General features: G+C 42.4%; 1 protein-coding gene across 2 annotated transcripts in view; it reads right to left on the minus strand.

Moving 5' to 3' along the window:
- EIF4E3 (eukaryotic translation initiation factor 4E family member 3) overlaps window positions 1–21,788 on the minus strand; it is a 225,169-nt gene that overhangs the window by 61,653 nt on the left and 141,728 nt on the right. The window contains exon 8 of one of the 2 annotated variants that reach the window (XM_045493554.1): window positions 10,876–18,886. The exons of the other annotated variant lie outside the window; for it this stretch is intronic. The gene's annotated coding sequence lies outside the window, so the exon portion shown is untranslated. Of the gene's footprint in view, window positions 1–10,875; window positions 18,887–21,788 lie in introns of those variants that run through there. 2 annotated transcript variants of the gene reach the window in all.

Here is a 21,788-nt window from a genome sequence, read left to right on the forward strand (position 1 = left end):
AAATGCAGGGAAGTATGTAAATCCATAACATAAAAAGATCCCTTATAAGTCAGTATTTTAACACCACAACCTATTTTTTAACTGTCTGCAGTACAAAAAGGTAAATCACCAAAGTGCTACAAAAAGCCAAAAACCAGAGGGTGTAGAAAATAATGTTAATTAGTTAAGAAAGAAGAGCATGTTACCAGAATTCTAGACCGTCTTTCACCTAGAAAACTGTCAATAATAAAAGGGGAAGTGGGTTAGTTGATTCAGTGTTGGCCCCTGGTGCAATGAAGTGGAACTTGGCACAGCCTCTTATGGAAAAAGAAACTGGTGACCCAGCCAAGAGAACACCAAGAGATCGACGATTTCTGATCCAATAAATCCACTTACGGAATTCATCCTAAGGAAATAAGAGATGCAAATCAATTTATACACTAGGATGTTCACTGCGCCATTATTTATAGTACCAAAAGGGTGGAAACAACATAAATATCCAACAAAAAGAGAATGGTTAAGGAAATTATGGTATACTATGAATAGAATAGATTGTAGTGACCTTTAAAATTCATGCTTACGGAGAATATTTAATGATACAAACCAGCAGGAAATGAAGCTGTGTAATCTCACCTGCATGTGTTTGTTAATATGAATGGGAAAAAATGAAATTGAAACACACTAAAAACATCAATGTAACTCCTTTCTACAGGTGGGAGATGCACTATGCAGTTTTAGAAAATCACTATGATTTTATCACTAATGATTTAGAAAAGCATTCTCAAAGTTGGGCATATCACAAAAGTATCTTTCTGAACAAATAATTGGGCAATTACCAGCTAACTACATAGATGAGAGAGGAAAAATTAAAAATAGTATGAGGTGTTTGGAAAAGAAATAACTAAATGTTAGCTTGCCTCCATATCATCTTCTACATCTCAAATGGTCAACTTAAAACCTTCCCTGAAAAAAATATCTAATTATTTTAAGAAAGTAAAAAGTCTACCATGTCCCCAAATCATTGCACACCGAGCGCAGTACAGACCTCACTCCCATGGTTCTTAAAGCGCTTTTTAGAACATTATGAGCCAGAAGCTATAAAAAATAAAGGCAATCCTTCTGCTTGGCTTCCTCCGCTATGAGACGTACCACAGGGAGACAGACAGCTCTGAGGCTGACCAGTCACATTCAACTGTCATCCCACCTGCTCAGAGGAGGGAGAAGGAAAGGAGAACAGAAAGTTCTATGGCCAGTGCTGCCTCTTACTTTCTGCTAAGTTGTTCATTCATACAATAAAAGGTACAGATCACCGAGATGCCTTCAATTTTATATGCAATGTTGGCAACGAGTGGCTTTGCCCATGCTATTCCCTGAGCCCGAAATGTCTACTTCCGCCACCCAGTGTCTCCTTGGAAATCTCTGTTTCTTTAAGGCAAAGCAAACTTGGTGTTGCCAAATGAATCCCTAACTCCCATTGCCACATTCCTCCCGAAGGGAACCTTCATTTGACTCAGACACGTACCCTCTGTACCCTTCATACCCTTCTCCTACAGGATGCAGGCGCTTCAGGGAAAGCTACCCCTCTGCCTCCCCCAGAAGCTGGGGGTGAATGGAGATGATTGGTTGAGAAACCCAGGCCAAGCCAATCAAGGAATGATACCTATCTGGTCATGGGAACAGGCAGTTCAGGCCAGACACCAGAGCCCCACCAAGTATGCTGGGGAGCTGGTGACAAGGCAGTTTCTCACTCTTAAGAGATAGCAACTGGACCAGGCAGCCTCCCTCTTCCTCTGGATGGTGTGGCAGTCGGAACCATGGCTGCCATTTTGCCTCCAAGGCAATGACAGGGTATAATTGAGAACTCATTCACTACAATCAGCTATCCGCCAAAGGCCAGCCCACTGCTGAAGTTCCAGTTAAACAGCGCATGCATTCCCGTACTGTTTACAGATTTCTGTAATGGGTGAGTAAAACCTTCCTCGTTAGGAGAAATGAACAAGTGCTGTTTTTACCTGGCAAACCTCATTTCTTACTCTTCTAAAAACCTAACTTTGATTTTCCCGTTGGGAATCACGCCTTGCCCGTTCTCAGTCCCATAGTCTAAGCGGGACTGATCCCTCCCCAATCTAACCTCCAGGCAAGGAAATGAAGCAAAGATAACCAATCAGAACACTGGTTCTAACTGGTTAAAAGGCTGTTACATTAACCTACTGGGCCAATGAGTAATTTATGTAAGCTTCCTGCTGGAACTATAGAGAAACTATAGACAAACTCCTGTTCTGCTAGAGATGCTTACATAATAGAGTATAAAGGGTATTCTGCCAGTAACTGTCTTCTCACAAAAACAGATGACAGAGAGCTAAGAATGAAGGAGTCACTGAGAGAGCAAGGACAAGAGACAAAAAGAGGCAGCCAGCCCTCTGACTAACCCTCTTTCAGCACCTGGATCCACCTGTACCTGAAGCTAACCAGCACAACATTTTTCCGTTATATGAGCCACTAAATAATCTTCTGTTTCTTAGAGTATGAGATAGGTTTCTGCTCTCATTAAACTTTGTCATCATATAGCCACTCGCACTGTACATTGTGACTATGTGTCCAACTCCCCGCCAGACGGTGAGCTCGTGCAATAAAGACTATGTCTTTCGTCCTCGTAGCTTCATACCTAGAGAAGAATTGGGTCCATGCCACCAAGTATAACTAGCAAGTCATTAAGACTCACCAAGGCTCAGTTTCCTAATTTTAAAAACAAGACAGTTAAAAGCAAAGACAGATTATACCAAATGTTAGGGAGGTGTGGAGAAATTAGAACCCTCATACACTGCCAGTGGGAATGTAAAATGGTGTGGGGGTTTGAAAATCGCTTCTGCAGTTCCTCAAAGGGTTAAACAAAGAAGGTACCATATCATGCGGCAATCCCAAACCTAGGTTTGGGACTCAAGAGAATTGAAAACATACATCAACACAGTAACTTGCATATGAGTGTTCATAGTAAACTTAATCACAAAAGCAAAAAGCGAGGGGCACCTGGCTAGCTCAGCTGGTGAAGCATGTGACTCTTGATCACAGGGTCATAGCTCAAGCCCCACATTGTGGGTAGAGTTTACTTAAAAGTAAAAAATTAAAAAATAGGGGTACCTGAGTGGCTAAGTCGGTTGTGTGTCCAACTTCGGCTCAGGTCATGATCTTGTGGTTCAGGGGTTTGAGCCCCACATCCGGCTCGCTTCTGTCAGCCTATCAGTGCACAGCCTACTTTGGATCCTCTGTCCCTCTCTCTCTTCCCCTTCCCCGCTTGTGCTCCCCCCAAAACAGATCAATACTTTTTAAAAAATACAATACAACACAATAAAATAAATATTTAAAACCAAGAAAGTCAAAAGAGGGTTCACTGGTGGATGAATAACAAAATGTCGTACATCTATACAATGGAACACTACTTGGTCATAAAGACGTACTACACACAGATTCGTGCGACAACATGGGTAAATCGGAAGAAACATTATGCTGAAAGATGCCATACACAAAAGGCCACATGCTGTGTAACTCTATACAGAATGTCCAAAATAGACAAATCTATAGAAAAAAATATATATTAGTAGTTGCTAGGGCTGAGGTAGGTTAGGACGAAATGGGCGAGGGGGTTAATGTTAAAGAGTTATGTCATTTCTTTTCTGGGTGGTGAAAATGTTCTAAAATTGATTGTGAGCTCATGGTTCTGCAACTATGTGAATATACTGAAATTCGCAATTCGGTATACTATAAATTGGCGAATTTATGTACCTGAACTATATTTGAATAAAGCTGTTACAAAAAAAAAAAAAAAAAAAAAAGCCAGATGAACCAGATGGTAGCCGAGGACCCTTGCCACCAGGACCTGCTTGGATTCTCTCCAGCATTTCATATAAAATAGGAAAGATCTAGCTATGTGACTCTGGGCAGTGTCTTGATCTCCACAGCTCAGTTTTCTCATCTATAAAGTGGAGATGAAACGAACTTCTTCCCAAGGTTGTTGTAAGGATAGAACGGATCATGCATACAAAGCATTAACAATAGTGCTCAGTGCTCTAGTGACTGTTGAGCTGGCATGTGCTAACTGCCCCCTTACGCGTGGTTCCAGACACATTCACGGCACATCAAATTCTATTCCATGCAACTCATCATCTTCCAGCACCAGTGTATGCCTTGGGACGTACTTCCATCCACCATCCTGCTAACTTAGGCAATCACAAAGATGTATTTCACTTCAGTTTCATTTTTTCTTTCTCCTGGGGGTATGGAGAAAGAAACAATGAAAATACAAATACGTTATGGCAAGTAGCAAGTAAATGTTTTTCATCTTCCACTGGCAAAGCCAAGGCCTGATACCCAACTGCTACAAATTACTTCCATGTGTCTCCTAGACAAAGAGGAAAAAGGGCCAAATGTTCAGGCTTGATGATGGAAGTTTGGGTTTAACACCAAGACTCTCCCACCAAGTCTCAGTTTGGGGTGTCTGCCCCCAAGCTGTCAAGAAAAATGGAAGGACATGAAGGGGTTCTACGTGAGTCCTCTTGGTGGATGTTTCTGCCTGGATAGGGAAGGGGTAATAATAATCATTATGAGCGTCATCAGGACAACCACAGTAGCTTCTATGATTTATTGAGGGCTCCCCATGTTCTAGACTCTCTACCTTGTTCTAAGTGAATTATACGCATTAATTTACCTAATCCTCCCTTCAGCTTTATGTGACAGGTACTATCATACCATTTGGTGGGTAAGAAAACTGAACCACGCAAATGTTTAAGAACTTGTACAAGGTCACAGGACTCTTTTTTTTTTTTTTTTTTAATGTTTATTTTTGACAGAGAGAGACAGAGCGTAAGCAAAGGAGGGGCAAAGAGAGGGAGACACACGGAATCCGAAGCAGGCCCCAGGCTCCGAGCTGTCAGCACAGAACCCAACGAGGGGCTCGAACCCACAAATGGGGAGATCATAACCTGAGCCGAAGTTGGACACTCAACCGCGTCGCCCAGGCACCCCAAGGTCACGTGGCTCTTAACTGGCAAGCTAGGGATTCTAACCAAAGTGTCTGAATCAGTATCTACTGCATTATGTGTTCAATTCTTGACTGGGCTCAATGGATTCGCTGCCTCCAGGCATTAGAATAATTGGGGCTAACAATGTCTACCTTTTATTGAAGGTTCAGATATGCCACACATTGGGCATTAGAGGAGGTTCTTCAAAACCACCCTAGCAGGTTTGTATTACCATCACCAGACCATTTTACACAAGAGCAAACTGAGGCCAAGAAATCCACACACAAGATAACTCAAAACTAAGAGACCACACTAAGATTTGATCTGGCCCTTTCTGGTTCAGAGACCATGCCTGTCAGTAAGGGAAGAATTTGGTTTATTTAATGTTGGAGCTGGGTCTACAGTTTTCCTCAAACAGTTACAAGAATGACTAACAGGCCCCAGAGACGTGATCTGGACCTTCTGGACACAATCCTTTGTCTTTTATTTCTCCTCCTTTTATTTTGAATTGCCTCCCACCCAAGTCATTGTCCTGCTCCCCATCCCATCCCTCCCTGGAGAGGCAATGGCAAAAGAAGAACTGTGCCTCCAGCAAGTGACTTTTTCTGGAAAATAGAGGATGCGAGCAGAGTGAGGTTGGGAAAATTAGTGAAGGAGACAGGCTTGGGGATCCTTGATCTCAGGCCTGTGAGTTTGAGCCCCACATTGGGCGTGGAGCCTACTTAATAAAAAAAAAAAAAAAATGTAGGAGCCAGGCTGGCCACACAAGATAAGGTGTGAACAAAGCAGGGAGGAGCGTGTGTGTGCGTGTGTGTGTGTCTGTCTGTCTGTGTCCATCCAGAGAATGGATGAAAGAATCAACTTAAACAAGAGAAAACAAATTGTCAGCCAAGTGAGGACTACGGGAGGCTATAAAGGCTCTGGTTGTACCATGGGGTTAAACAAATTATTTGAGATGCTCCCTTACCAAAACCAAGAAACAGAAGGGCACCTTGCACATAACGACATGGCCTGCTTCCAGGCACAACAAAGAAGTGCTTATGCCATGGCTCCTCCAGGATGGGGGGCCATGCTGGGAAAATTTTATCCAATTTCATGCATGTCTGAGGGCTCAGTACCTGCAAAAACAAGGATCCAGCCAAAGACAAAAAGAGAAACCTTCCCTACTACACAAGCAAGACAACCATGGTCTGTCCCTAAATCCTCTAGGACAAAGAACTAAATTAAGCCTTAAAGACACTACTTTCTTTAGGTATAACCAACGGGCTATCGAACATTGGGAAAACTTAGTATTCTAGCCACAGGTCTTTAATTTTCACCTTTTTCTACAGTCCAAATATGGGGCAATATGTAACGTAGTCTCAAACCCAGGGTAGACTCTTTAACTCCAGAGACGTGGTGCTAATAATTCACACACCAAAGGTACCTTCGCTGCACGCCAAAGGTGTAGCCTCCAAGGTAACGTGAAATGCCAACGGACAGAAGCACAACTGCAATCCTGTGCACTTGGACAAGCGAAGCTGTGCTTTAACACTGTCTTTAAGAATGAGGGCTCTCCTCTGTCTCCTCCTTGCTAGGGGCTGGGGCCAAACTGCTGTATGACTTCACTCTCTGTAATCCACAGGGCACGTGGAATACCCACAGCATGCCAGATTATCAGTAAGGCGATAACACTTGTATATTATACCTGCTTGGCACAATTTGAATGAGGCTCCCTCGGGCTGCCTAAGGTTTCGTTTCCTGTTATCTGCACCTGCACCAATTTCAGAAGCAAATAAAAACACCCCACAAAACCATATTTTAGGAGCTTATTCAAAAGTCAAGAGACAAAACCAGTGCAATCAACATAAACCCCAAAACACAACAACAAGGTAATTAACCTGAGGTTCCAATTCCCTCCACGTCTGTGAGGTACACTTCCTTCAGGGTTTTAGCGATCTTTGCCAAGTTCACACCTTTTATACATCTTAGCCCTTTGATGTGACTTTTAAACAATACACATAGAATAATCATAATCTTAAGAGCTAACAGGTATAAAGTTGCTTCCTATACTGGCCAGAGACCATGCATCACATTCTGTGTGGATTATATTACCTAATCCACAGAACAAATGAAGTAAGTTCTATCATTATGTCCTTCTATTCGCGCGCGCACACACATACACACACACACACACACCCTTATGAAGATAAATTAGAAAGGTTAATAGGCTTTAAGTCACTCAAGTTTTGAAAAAGCTTTTTTAAACTCAAGTTTGCAGAATTCCAGAATCCCTGACTTTAATCAAGACACAATGTGTCTGACACCCACGACTGCACTGTATGAGAATTTGGGACACCCTGAACTGGTGTCCCTTGCCTAGATGGCGTCCTTGGCATTAATGAAACTCTTTATCGCTACAGTTGACTGGCTTCTACAGAGTTTTAATTTGTAAGTAGAAATTTGTATTTTAATAAGTGGGTAAACAGTCCTTTCGGGAAGTTAGTTCTGTGCCGTTTTGGGAGAATGAACATGGAAAAAAGGGAAGGAAAGAAATCAAATCATCCACCAAGGGGTCAGGGGCTGTGGACACCATTGTCTCTGTCACTCTGTCCCAGATAGAGAGCATCAGGGGTAAAAAAAAAAAAAAAAAAAAAAAAAAAAAAGATGAGAAATGACAGCTTTATGAACCTCAGACTGCCACTCAACATTACTTAAAAGGCAGCTTTCCCTGGAGACACCAAGAATATAGCAGGCATCAAAGCAATTCCATATCAGTACCTTTTTAAAAAGAAATTATTACAATATTTTACTTTGGTTCCTCCCAATTCATTGCATACAATTCACTGTGTAGAAGACAGTCTTCATCAAATACACATATTTGGTGGGGGAGGGGAACGCTAAACAGACTCTTAATAGGAAATTCAAATCAAGAATTGCTCAAGACGACACCTGCCTTCTGGCCTAATGGAAAAATCAATCTGTCAGGTCTTAATTAAGTACTCAGGCTAGAAAGAAAAGGCGGCTGCTTATACTTGGTATACTACCTAGTACAGTGCTGGTAGTCAAAATGTAACCGAAAGCCGTATTTGTTACAGAAATGGTAACTAAGCGTACAGATGAGTCATTTGCTTCTGGGCGGCCATATATTTAGTAAACAAAAGGTGGAACTAGATGAATGTCATAGGCTGGTTGACAAAGATCCCTGTGAACAATGCCATTCGGATGTCCGAACGTTGTTGAATTGGAACACCTAACTGAGAAGGTCCAAAATGAAGCTGGGGGGAAAGAGGGGCGTCAGGAAGTAATGGCTCCTGACCTGGGAGTAATGCTGGGTCAATAAATGAACAAATGAGTGAGGAGGTCAAAAAATGGGGAACTTCCCATGTGTTCCTTCCATGATGGCCACTGAAAGAACTAAATTCTCTACCCGTTATGTATCATCACCGACAAATATGCAGGTACATGAATATCCATGGCCTCTCAACAGCCAGAATGGAGGCTGTTATAAACTCTGAGCAATTCATTCCACATACACTCAGCCCAGATGGAGCTACCTGGATGGCGAATGGCGCACCTAACATGGGTCCTCATCACCAAGGGCCATTCCCGCTTTCAGGCGTGCGGTCCCTCTTCTCAACCTGCTAAGTGCACTGCCCGTTCATTCTCCAACTGCCCTGCCAGGGTGGGGAGATAGAGACAGCGAAAACCGTGCACGGATCACAAGTTAATTAACTGGCTTGCAAACGGTGAGCCATCCTGAGCAGCATTCTCATTCCCCTAGGAACTAAACACCAGACGCCCAGCCAGGGAAAAATAATACAGACAGACTCCGTAAACACATTCAAATCCCAAACCTGACTAGAGAAAACCCTGGTGCGGCCTAACGTTTGACCCAACTGCAGTATCATTTCCTGTCCCCATAGTGGACGATTAAGGTAGTTGTGAAAAAAGGCAATTCAATGGGCAATCTGGCGAAGAGCTGGAGAGGAACGCTCTGGTGTTCACAGCCTGACACTGAGGGAGCACAGCCCGACAGGGGATCACACGCTGGAACTGAGTTTCAGTAGCACAGCTGGGGGAGCGGGAGGGGGCCAGTTAGAGCTCTTCTCTGCAGAAAAGGCACCAAGTCCTCCACGGATGCTTGAAGGCAGTGGTGGGCAGACACCGGTGCCAACCTGCTCCCAGCAATCTCAAGCTTCCGGAGTCGGGAAGAGCGCCCCCTCCAGTCTGGCCTCAGGGGTGCTCCTGAGAGACTCATCAGACCCCTCCCCAGAAAACATGCCCACACCTCTCTGGGCCCCCAGAGATGGCCTGTCAGCCAAAAAGACCACCAGCAGACATTCGGAGTGCCCCCAAAACTGTGGCACACCCTCACGTCAGGAAGAGTTACCGTGCCGGACAAAGCGGGAAGGAGGGAAGAGGCCGAGGGGAGAAACACACGGGGGAAGGCGGACGGAGCAGGAAAGCAGAGGAGAGGTGATGGAGGGCTCCCAACTTCGCCATCACACATTCTGAAGAGAAAACAGGGCTCGCCCTTCCAAGACCTTGTCCCCAAAACACAGAAATCCAGCAACAGACCTTGTTCTTGTTAATAATAAAGTCACCAAAAGCCAAGTGTTTGTGACAAGCCAGAAGCTCTGTTAAGCGCTTTGCAGACACGTGCTCCTTCGTGCCTCCCATCAGTCTGAACACCGGGCAGCATCGCCGCCACGAAGACTCCACCAAAGTCAAAGACTCAAAGACTCCACCACTCGCTTGGCACGTGGGAGCTACAGAAGCGAAAAGAATCAGTGCGTGTCTGTGGAGACAACAAAAACTGCCTGGCCCAAGGATCATCCAGTTATGTTACAATTCGAAAACAGGGTACTACTACAAAGTCCCGTCACTTTCTTCAGAGTCGACTGGACTTGAACCGTCTTACAGAAGCTCATCCTCATCAATGAGGGTGCCACAAGTGCCCAGAGCAGAGGCAGAACATCCCATTATTGTTGCATTTGGTGCAGCTTGGGCCAACCACACCTCCACGGCGTGGGCCTGGTTAGCCGGCCATTCCTGTAGGCAGGAAACCAACCAGGGCCCCTCAAGATAAAACTGCTTCTTTAATAATTACAGTTTGGGATCAAAGGAGGAAGAGGAGAAGCTCTTTTCTGAGGCTGCCTTCAGATTCTAGGCCTAGCAGGCCCCTTGCAGAATGAAGCCAAGTGCAGGTGACAATGAAGGACAAGGAAGGTGACACGGACAGAAGGTACAGTCAAAGTGGCAAGATCCTGGGGAAAGGGCTGTAGAAGAATAAAAGAACGAGCAAGCAAGAACAGGATTAGCTTCCCGCACAGAATGTTGCAAACTGCCCGCAGAAAACACTTACTCCAGAAGATGGCCATTCTTTGACACTCAGCGGATCTCACAGCCCAAGGAGAGGAACGTGCTTTAAAACCTGAGCCCCCTGAAACCACTATCACGCTATAAGTTAACTTACTGGAATGTGAATAAAAACTTGCGACAAAAACAAAAACAAAAACCTGAGCTCCATCTGGATTCAGTAATGCAGAGGAAGTCAAGATTGCGGAGCACGAGTGGCACAGGAGGGCCTCAGCCAGCCATGCCTGTCCCAGCCGGGTCTTCCTGTTTTGCAGGGGAGGAAATCTTGGTGTGAGAAGCCAACCCCAGCAGGGCCTGCTTCACGGGTGTGTGACAAGGGCAGCCACACCGGGACCCGGGCATGGGAATGCCCCGAACTTGGTTTAAGGCTCTGCCATCACTATCCTCAAATTCTTAATATTTAACAAGGCCCCACAAATGAACAGCCGGTCAGCTCCCACATTCTGTTTATTCTTTGAATTTTCAAAAGTCTCATAACACAGACTTACTTACTTCTACCGTTTTTTGTTTTTTGTGGTTTTTGTTGTTGTTGTTGTTGTTGTTGTTGTTTTAACAAATAACTTGTTTCATGGGCTATTTACACTCTATGTGACCTGTCTGGGATGTCCTAGATTCTCAAAAATGTATTATTTAATGCACATACCAAGAATTTCTTCACCTCATTCCTAACACATGTTCCAACCTCCAAAGCAAAATGTGCCCGGTGTGAATGTCAGAACCCCATGGCAAAGACACAGATGTCACTAGTGGGTTAAATGGACGAGTGATGGGACAGGTGCATTCTAACCTCAAAGGTTTGTAGAGATCTGAACCACTCACCTGAAACACAGTTCTAGATCCGCAACCTATCCTATTTTATTCACAATAAAATGTACACCTCCTGAACACAAACACACATCAGTACATACACACGATGGTATAACACACGTATGTTATAACCTTACAGCTCCAGACGTCTACTGTAGCCTCGATCCCAAGTACACTACAAACATCAAAGAGACAATATGGTCCTTACAGTGCTATCTTCCCAAAGGGTTTCTTTGCAGAGGAAGAAAATATACGCGTGTACACCTGAGAGCAAATAGTTACTAACAATCGTATAGAGACTGATACAGAAAAAATGTTCTTGATACAGAGTAGGATAAATCCTTGTAAAAAAAAAAAAAATATATATATATATATATATGTGCAGTATTATCTGTAATGTTTTTTTAAAATATACATACACACAAACACACACACAATAGATACACACAATCACATATACATAAACGTGTGTATAAATGTAGATAGGGAGATTACTGCAGGTGGCCAGGCAGGATTTGATCCAAGGGGCTATCTCACTGGACAAGAGTCACGTCCCCTCTATGAACCACAGTCTCCTGACAGACAAGGGGTGGCTCAGATCAGGTCATCAATGAGGACTCTATAGCTCTCACAGGATCCCACTCGGGGGGGTTAAGGGCAGCCCAAGAAGTTCCCACACTAAAACGCTGTCTCAAAAACAAATTGGCCCCAGCCTACTTCACTGTCCTCACAAGAAACTCTGATGCTCATTTGGCACAGGTAAAGCAGATAAACAACTAGATAGAGATTTTAGAATACGGATATGGAGAAGGGTTATGGATCACTTGCAACGCAGGAATTTTTTTAAGTTTATTTATTTTGAGAAGTGGGGGGAGAGAGGGAGAAAGAGTGTGCACCAGTGGGTGAGGGGGAGAGAGAGAATCCCAAGTAGGCTCCACACTGTCAGCATAGAGCCTGACACGGGGCTCGCACCCATGAACCATGAGATCACCACCTGAGTCAAAATCAAGAGTCTGACACTCAACCAATGGATCCACCCAGGCACCCCAACCCGGGAATTTTTTTTAAGACTTACTTTTTTAGAGCAGTTTAAGGGTTAGAGGAAAATCAAGGGGAAGGTACAGAGAGCTCCCATAACCCTCCTGGCCCCACACATGCACGGTCTCTCCAACTGCCAGCATCCCTCACCAGAGTGGGACACTGGTTACAAATGACAAATCTGCAATGACACGTCATAACCACCCAGAGTCCACAGTTTACACTACAACAGCATGGCTGACTCCTGGTGTGGTACATTCTGGAGGTCTGGACAAATGTATGATGACATGTATCCACCACTATAGAGTCATAGACAATATTTCACCACCCCAAGAATCCTCTGTGCTCTATTTATCCTTCTCTCTCCCACCCCTGGCAACCACTATTCTTTTTCCTGTCTCTACAATTTCGCCTTTTGCAGAATGTCTTTCACCCCGTGACATGCCCTTAAGGTTCCTCCATGTTTTTGTTTTTTTTTTTTTTCTGATTTGACAGCTCACTTTTTCTTCTTTTAAGTAATCTCTACGCCCAATGTGGGGCTCGAACCCATGGCCCCAAGATCAAGAGTCACACACACACAAGATCAAGAGTCACCCAGGTGCCCCTACAGCTCACTTTTTCTTAGTGCTGAACGATATTCCATTGTCTAGATGTACCACAGTTGTTATTTATCTGTCCCCATACTGAAGGATATCTTAGTTGCTTCCTACTTTTGGCAATCGTGAAGAAAGCTGCTATAAACATTTGTGTGCAGGGCTTTCTGTGGACATAAGTTTTCAACTCCCTTGGGTAAACACCAAGCAGGGCCACGGCAAGATAGTATGGAAAGAGTATGTTTAGTTTTAATTTTTTTTAACGTTTATTTATTTTTGAGAGAGAGCACGCAAACGGGGAGGGGCTGAGAGAGGGAGAGACAGACATGGAATCCAAAGCAGGCTCCAAGCTCTGAGCTGTCAGCACAGAGCCCGACACGGGGCTCAAACTCGCAAACCTCGAAATCATGACCTGAGCCAAAGTTGGACGCTTCACTGCCTGGGCCACTCAGGTGCCCTGAGTATGTTTAGTTTTATAAGAAACCATCAAACTGTCTTCCAAAGTGGCTGTAACTATTAGGCCTTCCCACCAGCAATGAATAAGAGTTTTTTTTAAATGCCATTTCTGACATATTCATCCTAACACTCTCCCCGACGTGAGACTGAGGACCTTTTACAGGGCAAAATGGAAATTCAAGAGAAACGTTCCATCCTCTTTAAATCTCTTCTCAGCCCCCCGACACACGGTGCATGGTCAGGCTCCTTGGGATTTTCCCACTCTGAAAGAGAAGCTGTTTAGTGAGCCAGGCTCTGTGACCACCCATGATCTGAATTACGCACAGGTGTTCAAAAACACAGAGGGATCCAGCATAATTAAGAGTATTAAGCAATCATCTCAGCCCAAGGAGGCAGTTGAAGAAAAGAAGAACAGAGTTTGGGCAGCACTTTGGGAAATAAATTCCACAGCCTTTCACCAAGTTGAAATCTTGGCTTTGGACACACATAAAAATGAGCCTGGCCTGATCTGAGCTCCCAGTGGACATCTGCCAGATCACAAAAATTGACCCAATTGGCCTGCCTTACCACAGGGAAGGCCGCTGCTCGAAGAGCAGTTGGTACTGCTGATAAGAGCCAACGTGGACGGACAGGACAGCAGACAGGAAAATGGCAGACGACGGTCGGCGCAATCCAGGGTGGGAGTCGCTTTCAAGAGATCATTTCGTCAATGCGTTTTTACAAAATAACATCATAGCGGCCTTCGATCTGATTTCTTTCTTTTATAGCCTTCAATCACTCTTTCTTTATGTCCTATAAACCGCAGCTAATTATTCCTTTGTTTTCTCTCATGTCACCTTGGTACTGTTGTAGAGTAGTAAGACACCTGCTCAACTCTGCCCAGGAAGGAATGTCTTTGAGGGAGAACGGCTTTAGAAACCCCTTTGCAACAAAGAAGGCAGTGTCAATGTTTTCCCACAAGATTTCAGGAACCTAGAAAAAGATGCTCTGTTACAAGTATTACTTCTCTTTAAATAAACCATTACCAAGTATAACTTTGTTATGAGAAACTCAAAAAAACATTTTTTTTTTTAATTAAAGCCATTGTTTAATAGTAACACTGACTCTAATGGTCCCCGTTTAACACACACCCGCCTCTAAAAAGAGCGTTGTCCAAACATTCCCCTTTGTTATATTTTACCTCTACTCTTTAGGGAAACACAATCTACCTTTAGACTCATTTTGTTTAACATCTCTGGTCACTTATGCTGTTTATTGAGTATGTGATATTCCTAATAAAACGTCAGCACAGATATCCAAGTTGTCTAGGAGGAAAGAAAAAGTTTTTCCAACCTTCCCTGGCCAGTCTAGGTAAACATTTCTATGACCCAAATCACTTAGCCACGCTGACACAAATGCCTTCTATCTTTCCCCTCAAATTACAAAAGATTATCATTTTACTCAGCAATAAGCCTGACTAAATCGAAACTCTGTACATCAGAATTAAATATGTTCTAGCTACTCAAAATGAACAGTGTATTATTTATCACTAATATTTAATGACAAAAAAACTGATAACTCTCTCTGGTTCTACCACTGATCACTGATTTCATCTAGTCGCGCATCATCGATTCCTTTGGTCATTAGCATAATCACAGAGCATCAACTCCGGCTTATGCAGCAAGTTTGATAACAGAGCTGAAAGTAGACACACACTATTTTAAAAACATGTTCCGATTTTCATCTGAGTATATCTTTATTTATATGGCTTTCTTACCATAAAGATGCCAGTCCTTTAAAATATGCAGAAATCACTTTCTACACTGAAGAACAAGGTGCTATATCATAACAAGGATACAGAAGTATAAAGCGCCTGTTAATTAAACATCGCTTTTTAACTTGCTACCCTGCATATGTAACTGTTAAGTTCTAAGCCAAGTCTTTAAATAAGAATGAGAAAATGGCTAGGCTCCTTCAGATGAATGCCTCGCCTGGTTTTTTTTTTTTTTTTTTTTTTTTTCCCTTAAATGTAAGAGATCAACCACTTGATACATTATTTTTTTTTTAAATCAAATTCCCTGGTATTGATTTTAAAGCCTCCCCCCCCCAAAAAAAAATAAAAAATAAAAAACAGTCGTAAATGAACGAATTATGAAGTCTGAGTCAGGACTGATAGTTTCACATTAATCCTAAATTTCAACATGTAATACTGCAGAATGCGGCTGGGATCCAAATGTAAAGAACTCGTCTCGAATAATATTCAGCACTTCAAAAGGCTCAAATGGGAGAATGAATAAACTACAGCTACATGTATCCACACGGATGAATTTCACCAACTCTACTGAACAATAACAAAAAAGCAAGTTACTAAAGCACACACACAGCAGAACCCCTCAAGATAAATCTTGAACATGAACAAGAAAACTCTATATTTGGGGGAATAGATGCATATGTATTAAAGACATAAAGAAATCCAGGGGATGAAAACCAGCCAGCTGAGAGCAGAGGTCACCTCCAGACGACAAGGACAGAGGTAGGATTAGGGCAGATATGCCAAGAGCCTCTTCAACCTGGTTGAGAAATGTGTTCTTTCTAAGCATGAGCCGCAGGTACATGGGTGCTCACTGACTTATCCTTTAAATTATACCTTTTTGGTGTCGTGTATTTCATAATAAAAATGGAAAGATGTAAGCACACAGTTTTAAGACAAAGAGCTTTGTAAATATCTGCCAGATTTCTCTCATCAGAAGTTATTCTCAACTCAAAGATCAAAGTGCTTGAGGCCATCACATCGCATTTTATTCCACAATCGGGCACTTGTTACAACACTAAATGCTGCATCCCGATACAAAACCCATTTTCGGTATTTTCCAAAGTGCCTCTCACTGCTTCCCTCAAGAATTGTTCTACCTCGGTACTCCGCTATGGCAAAGTCATCTCTGACACAGAGATGATCTTTCCACTCAAAGTGACTGCCCTGCTTCCTAACAGAAACAAAAACGAATACAGACATCTGACCTCTCTTGAAGTATCTTTTGAATTTTGAGTTGATGTGAATATATGCACAGGAAGAATAAGCTGGAAACACACCTTGTGTATGATCTGGGGACAAAAGGGTATAAGAGAAGGGTAAATTTTTGCCAGATGGGGAATATATTCCCCCTCACATCCCATCCCCCACCCCCTTCCTGGAATATTTAAACCTTGTGTAGCAGTTGCCATAAGACAGCGAGAGACAAACAGGAGAAGCCCCCCAGTCAGTGGCAAGGACGATGGCTTGCTCCTACAGGTATAAGAATTTGTTGTAAGCTTACCAAAGTTACGACTGTGCATTTACTGTCAACATGCATCATACTGCACAAAAGCCATTATTTAGAAAATAACACGAGCATATTTAAGCGGTTGAACCCTTCCTAAACCCAGAGAAGGCATGCACAACAGCAGGTCTGCAACAACATGCCTGACGAAGGCCATAAAGGAAAATCCGAAACTGAACCGTTTTCTATTTCCGCACACTAGCTTCTCTAAAATGGTGTACAGTCGCACAAAACAACGATACTCTCTAGAGCCGCCCCATGCCCATCCTCTCAAGGTCCAGCTAGCTTCTCTCCAGATAATTAAATGCAGCAGAGTCTGTATTAGAAAATTTCTACCAGGCATCACTAAAAAGGGTCTGTCACTGATTCCCTAATGATAAATCAGTTAATTATTTAACCTTTCTTAATGAAATGATTAACATCCTTTCCACAAACAAGGCGGAGTTAACATCACGCTGAAGAGCTCATCGACCAGTGACAGTGGTGATACCACTACGTGTATCCTTCTACGGCACCTTCTATTTTTTCTATCAGTTCCATTTTTTTTATCTTTTATAGAAATTCTTTATTCAAGGGGAGAGACAGCTAGTTGAAAAACTTGACCCACCAGAGGTGTTTTTTTTTTTTTTAAGTACTTCAGGATTAAACAGAAATAAAAGAACTTTGTACGACAGCAATATTCCAAGTGCCACCTGAACCTAGAGCAAAAGCAACTGTCAAGTTCTAAACATAAAAACAGTTGCCAACTTTTTGGTATCTACTAAAATCAAGCTATACCCAAAGTCAAACGCAATCTTTTTGTATTTTTTTTAATTTTTTTAAATTTAGGGGAGGGCATCTCAGATAAACACTTTACTGGGTAACGTCAAAAGGCACCGTTACTAATACAGAGAAAACAAAAAAAAATGTCTGTACAATTTTTATTTAAATAACTCTTTTGATCTTAGTGGTTAGATCTTTAGCTGAAGCCCTGAATATTTAAACAATCTATCTTAGCATTTTATCTTCCTTCATCTCATAATCTCGTAGGATGCATTCTTCTTAGGATTCTGCTAGATTTGCGTGGCATCACTGGATGACGTACTTCCATCAATATTCCTGAAGACCCCATCACGTACAATGAGAAAGGATGTCCCAAGATGGCTGGGGAAATCAAGACACTTGTGCCAACACAATTACTCTAATGAGGAAACAGTTTGGGTTTTAAAATTAAGATGAAATACACACAAGAAAAAAACTTCAGAAAGCCATCTGACACTCATTGGTAGCTACAACGTGACAGGGGCCATTGGAAACATGGATGCGAAAAAGGCATAACGCAAAAGGAAATGGCGGGTCCTCGGTGAAAACCACCGATGTTCCAGGTCGTTCCTACCACTTTGTGGAACTCTGGTGCTCTTGTTCTGCCTCTGTTCCCCTGAGCATCTATGTTGGTTTTGGTGTTTGACTCTGAAAAGGGAGCCTTTTACACCCCTCAGGTTTTGTGGGGTCCAAACAGTTAAGGTAAAGCCTTCAGAAGAATTGTTGGCTTTTGTCCCCAGAGGAGACCCGTTCTCCAACTTTGGTGGGTATGAGAATCACGTGGAGAGCTGTTTAAAAACGCAAACCCTGGTCCCACCCCAGATACGGCACATCCAGGAACAGTGCAGCTACATCTCGGTCTGCAACCCAAGCTCCGCTGAGATTCCAATGTTCGTACATACTTAAAGAACACCAGTTTTGATTCTTAATCGAAATCCAAACACATTAAAAGTAATACAGGCCTCACAATGAAACAAAAATTTAATCAGTAAAATCCAAATGGAGATAAAGACTTCAGTTCCAGAATCTCTAGCAGCATAAATCACTCGGTCCACGGGTCTCCGGTTTGTGGCCTTCAGAATTACCAGGGGAAGTTCGTTTCAAGTGCATTCTCACATCAGTCAGCACAAATTCCAATACGAGAAGCTCTATTTTAATAAATGCTCCGACACACATACAAACACACACAATGACCTGGAGGCAGGTCCCTTTGAGACGTGATGAATTAGGACCAAATGCAACTTCCTCCCACTTCACACATGAGCATCTGTGTTCCATCCCTGTGCTCACCTGTCCCCAGGAGAGGAGGCTGCCAACACCTCTGATCAGGCATCACCAACTCAGGGGAGGCTCTGGGACAATCAAAACACATGCCACATCCTCCCTCCCCCCCCCCACCCCCAAAGAACTGTAGTCAGTGTCCTGATAACAACAAGAACATCTTAAAGGATCTGAGTAATAACACAGCACCTGTGCCATTCGATCATGGAGGTCAAAGAACATACCTTAAAATACTACCCCTAATTCACAGGCAGGAAACCTGGAGCAGAGAAAATCACATTATGACTCAAATGCAGAGCTGGAAGGGGAGAAAAAGAAACCTCAGGAATTCAGTTTTTGAGTCTGATGCTAGAAATATTATTCACTGTCTTGGTAAATAAAGCTGATCACTATATTAGCCAAAATCAGGTAATCTGGCAAAATACAGATGTCCACCTGACTTACAACTAATCAATAAATATGAATCCAAATATAAAAATCAGGAGAAAGATCTGTCCTGTCCTAAGTAAATCTATTCTATTCAATTAATTTAAACAGAAACCTAATAATGCCAGGCTTATCCCCATTTCCCCCCCTCAGTAAATTGTCCCATAACACACTAAGCGCTGATATCTACACACTGGTGAAATAAAAGAGAATGACATAAATTGTCTAGTCAGTGATCCCTCCATTTCAGCTGCTTGTCTGAATTAGCAGCAGTTGGAGGAAATATACCCATCAGAGTGCTCCTAAGGAGAGAGAACTAAATAGTACACAGAACACTTGAACACAATTTTGTATGTATTCATGTTCCTTTTTAAAAAAAAAAAAAACTCTTTTATTAAAAATGTGATTTGGAAAGAAAGCGCAATTAGCTTCACACAGGCACTGCCGAGATGTTCGCGAACACACCAGACATATGTAAATATTTCGTGATATCAGTTCCATTTGAGTAGACCTGTCAAGATATTTACAGGGCTTGACAGTACTTCTGTCTTTAATTAAATTTTTGCCTAGATACTTTAATGTAATTTAAATAGATTATTAGTTGTCAGGATCTAATATAAATTTTGTTTACGATTTAGTTACTTTAAGTACTCAGATTGAAGAAACTAATTTAACCCCATGACTGAGCAGCTTTAAGCATCAAGAGAAGGCCACTAAAAAGTCCCCACTGCCCTTTGCACTTTCCCAGTAATCTTGAATTACTACAATTTAATTGCAAATATCAAGGCACTAAAGTGAGCCCCCTCCCCCACTTTTTGAAAACAACACAACTCAGCTCATGGAGAGTCCTAAGGAAAAACCCATCCACAATGCTCAGGTACCAGGAGTCTTTCTGTCAGGCAGTGTGCTCTCTCCCAGGGGCTGGCTAGGTAGGAAATGTTTTTCTCACTTTAAATCCCATAAAATAACTCCCAAACAAACACCTGTTGTGCACAAGGAAGGGCATGTATTAAAAACTGACATCAGGGGATTTCAAAAAGAAAAACAAGCCTTGCAGAGACATCCACGGCTAATTTGGTCAATAGATCTCCTGACTGGGTAAAACAGCGCAAGGCAGAGGATACAGCTTTTGGCACAACCTTCTTCTAAATGGGAGCTGGCTTCTAACTACAACCCGAAAAATGCCTTAGCACAAACTGACTGTAATTAATAAGAATAATTTATTAAGGAAACAAAGAACACTGTCTAATTGTCTTTCCCGGCTGCCATGTACTTCACCCCACTGTACTTCCTCTTTCCAGAATACCAGCCTCATAGCCATAACTGCAAGAACATTATCTATAGGATGAAAAACCAAAACACGTCTTGAAATCAAACACTCCTTACAACATTTATTTTTAGCTTTGGCGACACAAGCCAAATCTGCTTAATTTCCATTAACCACATCGTCGCATGCACATGGAAATAAACTATGTAGGTCCCGGGGTGGGGACAACAACCGTCATGCATAAGATATCCCATAGTTGGCCAGGTTTTCCCATTTCAGGAATTCACCTCCTCTCATGGCCTGCCGATGTTCCAGCTTTTGGCACCTCTAACCTTAATTCATCCGGGTACCATGGAAGAGAAATCTTTTTAAAAATCGGTTTAAGATGGCTCCTTGGATAGCACGCGTATGGCCAAGTGGACTAGGGACCAGTGTAACCAGTCACAAGAAAGATCATTTAGAAAATACACGGGCCCAAATGCAAACTTATTTGGCTTACTGGCTTGATTCAGAAATTCAGTGTTTGATCACCTGGTGGGATTACTACCATCAACTGAAGAAAAAAAAAAAAAATCCCCTGCAAATAGTAAAAGTATATGTTGGCTCATGTCTATTCAGCAGATGCCTCTCATAAGGTTATTTTCTTTAGAAAACAAACCTCTACTTGCTTGAGACCTTTACACACTTGAGGTCCAAATAACAGAAGAAAAAAAAAAAAAGCTGGCTTAGCAAAAATGGCATTTACTATGACTGAATTCTATAAAAGGAGTATGACACCTAACAGGATAAGAAAGGAAAAGAAAAAGCCCTTAGCAAAAACATTTTTTTGCAAAACAAAAATACCACCTGTGCAAATCTAGCTAGGCTCTCAAACCCTTTCTCAGCCACAGAGAAGCAGCTCATGCTCAAAGCCTTGAAGTTGCAATTAAATTGTAGTAATTTAAGATTATCAGGAGAGCAAAGGGCAGTGGGAGCTCTTTGGAGGGCTTCCCTCCCCTCTTAATGCTCTTCAGTCAGGGGTTAAATGAGTTTCTTTAATGTAAGTACCTTAAAGTAACTGAATCATAAACAAAATTTATACTGTTTTCTGACAGCCTGCAATCTATTTAAATTTTATTAACGTGTGCCTAAAATTATTTTTAAAAGACAGGACTCCTGCAATGCCCTGTAAATATTCTTGGCATACCCTCTGAAATGTAATCGGTAGGGTAACAACTAACATTGTCTGAATACACATACTTCTTTCTGATGCGGAGTCTTACAAGATAACATTTCAAAACTGAGTTGGAGTCTTAAGTAAAACAAGAAAACTAAACCAACAGCACAATAAGATTGGCTGCAAAGAGGAAGCTGGGTTCAAAAGAAGTTGTCACATCTGCTACATTCACCCTTCTCTTAATGTTGGCATTGGACATGCTGTGGCATAAATATATTGGTTTAGGAAATATCACAATTCTTCTGTTAATTT

This window comes from Leopardus geoffroyi, chromosome A2 (genome assembly GCF_018350155.1).
Source record: "Leopardus geoffroyi isolate Oge1 chromosome A2, O.geoffroyi_Oge1_pat1.0, whole genome shotgun sequence".
In the NCBI taxonomy this organism is placed as follows: Eukaryota; Metazoa; Chordata; class Mammalia; order Carnivora; family Felidae; genus Leopardus; species Leopardus geoffroyi.